This window comes from Phascolarctos cinereus, unplaced genomic scaffold, assembly GCF_003287225.1.
Source record: "Phascolarctos cinereus isolate Bilbo 61053 unplaced genomic scaffold, phaCin_HiC Scaffold_5;HRSCAF=322, whole genome shotgun sequence".
Lineage (NCBI taxonomy): Eukaryota > Metazoa > Chordata > Mammalia > Diprotodontia > Phascolarctidae > Phascolarctos > Phascolarctos cinereus.
In genome coordinates, this window is record NW_027555958.1 from 245530281 (window position 1) to 245534827 (window position 4547).

The following is a 4547-nucleotide window of genomic DNA, read 5'->3' on the forward strand; positions in this document are numbered from 1 at the left end:
TGAGGAATGTGAGAGATCCAGAACCTGTACCAGAAGTGGGGGGGGGAGCGGAGACAGAAGGGCAAAGTCTAAGAAAAGGGGCACTAGGACCTGCCTGGGTTGTTGTCAGTAAGGCATTTTGCTGATCTCAAAGCTCTATAGTCTAGAGAATTACTACCACCTGGCGCGGTGCCCCTGCAGCGAAGGGGGGAGGAGGGGCTATGAGGCAGGAGGTGGGGAGGCAACTCTAGACCGCTGGGTTCGGAGTCCGCGGTTACACCCCGGGCGGGACGGGGTCAAGGGTCACACCCCAGGCTTGGCCGCAGACGCTGGGCCGCCAGGGTCTGGGCTGAATGATCACTGCCCTGAGTCTGGGCCCAGGTCCCCATGTTTCAGGCTTTCACTCCCTGAGGTATTTCTTACACAGCCGTGTTGCGGCCGGAGCTCGAGCAACAGTTCGTGCGCTTCGACAGCGACAGCGAGAGTCAGAGGATGGAGCCGCGGGCTCCGTGGATGCACAAGGTGGACCAGGGGACTATTGGGAGTGGGAGATGCGTAACATAAGGGAGCACGCACAGGATTACCGAGTGAACCTGCAGAACCTGCGCCGCTACTACAACCAGAGGGAGGGAGGTGCGTGAAGTGGTTCCCCAGGGTCACAAATCACGTCCACGGACCAGAGTGGGGAGGAGGAGAGCCACAGTCACCTGCGGGTCTCACTGGGGACACCGGGCAAGGGGAAGCCTCCCGAGGCTGAAGGAGCTACTTTTGGTTCCATCCCGGGTGGCGGGCAGGTCACGGAATCAGCTCCTGGTGGGGAAAGTCTGACTGTACTGACCCCAGGGCTGGGGGCGGGGCAAGGGTCCACACAATCCAGTTCATGTACGGCTGCGAGGTTTCCCCCGACCTCACCTTCAAGCGCGGGTTTGAACAAAATGCCTACGACGGGCACGACTACATCGCCCTGGACACGGAGACTTACACGTGGACGGCATCGGTGCCCGAGGCTGTGAATACCAAGCGCAAGTGGGAGGCCGAGAGAAGCATCATGGAAGGAGAGAAAGTCTATCCGGAGGAGGAGTGCGTGCAGTGGGTGCACAAGTACCTGGAGATCGGGAAGGAGGCTCTGAAGAGGATAGGTACTGCAGGTCCCTGACCGAATGTGAGTGGCACACAAGGCCCCTGGCCGGCCCTTCTCCACTTCCCCTACAGCCTCAGTCCCAGATTCCTGACATCAGGGGCCCCATGACCCTCATTACCTGAATGTGGGTTGTTCTCCGTCGCCAGAGAGCCTGGAAATGCCTCTGACTTTTGCCTCCAGACCCCCTCTTCTTTCCGAGGGACCCACACTGCCCCCGATGGGGAGATGACCCTTCGGTGCCGGGTCCAGGACTTTTACCCTGCGGAGATCTCTCTGACTTGGCTGAGGGATGGGGAGGAACAGCTCCAGGACACGGAGTTCATTGAGACCAGGCCAGCAGGAGATGGGACCTTCCAGAAGTGGGCAGCTGTGGGAATCACCTCGGGCCAGGAAGGGAAATATACCTGCTGAGTTCAACACGAGGTACTGTCTGAGCCCCTCACCCTGAAATGGGGTAAGGACAGTGAGGAGGAGCTGGGGAAAAGGCCATCCCCCACCTCCCAAGAAGAGCTAAGGGATGTGGAGTTACTGGGAGGGAGCTGGAGAAGAGGTTAGTGAATCTCAGGCCAGAGAGGGATCAAGGCCTTTCATTTCCCTTTTCCACTTTTAGAGCCACAGTCCTCACTCACCTGGATCATTGTGGGGGGCATTATGTTGTCCTCATTGCAGTCATTGCTGGAGTTGTGATCTGGGGGAACAGGAATTCAGGTAGACAAGACAGGAAGGGGATTACATTGGGCAGCAGGCACAGTGGAGATCTGGCTTCCCCTGAACTGGAAGCTTGGCTTTCTGTCCCCAAGTTCTCTATTTCCCATCTAAGAGACTGTTAGGCTAGATGAACAAATCTGTAAATAGAAAACATTTTTCTTGAGAATGCCTTGCAGTGGTATAACAGCCTGGCTAAGTAGGAAAACTGCTTCAGACCCAGATCTGAAATGAATATGGGGATTTCTGCAAAGGAACTGGGTGTTCCCCAGCCAGGGGTTGTAGACCAGACTTGGAAACACATTGATGCAGGACCTGAGGTTGGAAAATGCCCATTTGTGGAGCCTCTTTTATCTTCTTGTTGGATCTAGATACTGAACTGGAGTGGGGGGTGGGGGCAGCCACAATTGTAATTTGTTATGTCTCCAAGACAAATCAGTGACCTTCTGGGGCCTTAGTATGGTCTCCTCTTCTGGATTCCCCACTGAATTTTTTTTTCTTTTCCAGGGAGAAAAGGAGGGGACTACATTCAGGCTGCAGGTAAGTGAAAGGTTGACATGGAGGGTAGAAAGAAGGGGCCAGCCCATGGTATCTTTGGGACATGAGAAATGAGAAGGCAGAGGAGAGGCTTACCCCACTAACCTTTCCTCAGTGTCCTCTTTCCTTCCTTTGCTCCCCTTCTGTAAAATATGTGGCTGACTGGGTTGTTTCCCTCCTTTGTCACCAGACAGTGACAGTGCACAGGGGTTAGATGTCTCTCTTGCAGCCAAAGGTGAGACTCTGGGGGTCATGGAACTGGAGAGGGGCTGGTGTAAAGGGGGCCAAGCAAAGAGCATGGGTTATGTGAGTGGTTGGGGTGAAAATTGAATGGGAAGTGAAGCAGGCTCGTTAGAATGATGAGAGACCTGAGGCCAGAAGGGACTTTGAGGATCTCCCTTAATCTGTCTTTCTCCAGCTTGAGATAATTGCCTTGTGTGAACCTGAGAAAGAAAACAAAGATATTCAAGTCTCCAATTCCTGTCTTGTTCCTGTTGACCTCTGGCTTCTCTTTCCAGCGATCATCATTGTACTCTATTGGCCAATGACCCCCTTCCTGTCTCGCCAATCTGAATTCTTGAGCCTCCAGATCACAACTCCTAGGGAAACATCATTAGTGCCCTCACCCTGTTATCTAAGACCTCCCGCCTCTGCCTTCTTCCTTTCTGCCTGCCTCACTTTGCAGGTAGACAAGCAGTAGTAAAAGTAAGAGGGGTTTGGAAATAAGCCCCCCTGAATGTATATGTATAACCTATATCAGAATTTGAAACATCTTGGGGAGGTATGTGGGGAGGGAAGGGGAGAAAAATGTAAAACTCGAAAGCTTATGCAAGTGATTGTTGATTAATTAAAATAAAAATTTTTCCCTACTGAAAAAACATGCATAATGAATTATTTTTCTTGAATCTTCAACTTCTCTCCACAATCTCAATTGGACTTTACGTGTGTGTGTGTGTGTGTGTGTGTGTGTGTGTGTGTGTTGGGGGCGGAGTTTAGGGGACAGGATGACAATGTAGATATATCCTGACCATGTGACCAGGAAAATAAGTTAAAGCTTGAAGACTTTTAAGAATTCTTTTATTTGCTCTGCTAAGCCTGTGATTGCAGGTGGGGCTGGGCCAAAGATGGGAAGGGGCCAGAGTTAGGACTTGACCTCAGGTCTTCCACTCTACCATGGTGCTTCTCAAGCCCAACACTCCAAATCCTAGCAGCAGCCCTGGTTGAAGCATGATATGGATAGAACTGTGAAGGTCTAACTCAGAAATCTTTCCTCTGAATCTCCACTTAATCCCTTAAATATTGATATCTCATTCTGTACATTTCCCTCTCATGAATACTCTTTTTATAGTAGTGATCTTCCTTGGAATCTGTACATATCTTTGAAATCTTTTGATAAAGGTATAAGCACAATGGGAGGGGAGAGGAGGCATCCCTGTGTATCACTGCCATGTGCTTCCAGCACCTGTGTTTGCTGCCATTGAGCCTCAATGACATGCCTGAAATCAACCAAATTGGTCCTATCTAAAGTTAGTGGAATATCAAGCCAGCAGCCAAACTTTATTTTCATAGGTATCCATGTGAGATTAAATTGGGGCTTACTTTCCTCATTTGTTGCAGAGAATTGGTCCAAATTTCAAGGTAGCTAGGTGGCTCAGTGAATGAAGCCTTGGATTTTGAGTCAGAAAGACCTGAATTCAAATCTTGTCTTAGATGCTTTATAGCTGTATGACTGTGAGCAAGTCATTTAACCTCTCACCTCATCTGTGAAATCGAGATCATAATAGTGCCTACCTCCCAGGGTTGGTATGAAGATCAAATGAGATCATATTTATAAAGTTCTTTGCAAAGTTTATTATAGAAATACTAGCTGTTATTATTATAGCTTTCAAGGACTAATTCTTATGATTTTGCCAATTACAAATAGTCATTCAATCATTGCAATACTCATCAAAATTATGATCTTGGTCCTATCCTGTCAGAACCATAAGAATTCTTCCCAGTAAAAACTTGAAAAGTAATTGATTTCTATACCACTGGATTATTTGGTAATAGCTTTTTGTAACTAACACTCTGTATAAATAAAAATTTTAAATATATAGAATTTGTGAAAAAAACATTTTGTTTTGACTATGATAGAAGTGCCCTGTGACAGTACTATTTTCTTAGTACACTGCAGCCCTTTAGT

General features: G+C 48.8%; 1 pseudogene across 1 annotated transcript; it reads left to right on the forward strand.

Annotated features, from left to right (window-relative positions):
• Positions 1-219: 219 nt before the first annotated feature.
• Positions 220-3220, forward strand: LOC110199329 (class I histocompatibility antigen, Gogo-A*0201 alpha chain-like; annotated as a pseudogene). Its single transcript, XR_013487066.1, has 8 exons — positions 220-566; positions 899-1145; positions 1320-1574; positions 1731-1828; positions 2333-2365; positions 2553-2597; positions 2833-2844; positions 2881-3220. The product of XR_013487066.1 is annotated as a class I histocompatibility antigen, Gogo-A*0201 alpha chain-like (transcript).
• The last annotated feature ends 1327 nt before the right edge of the window (positions 3221-4547 follow it).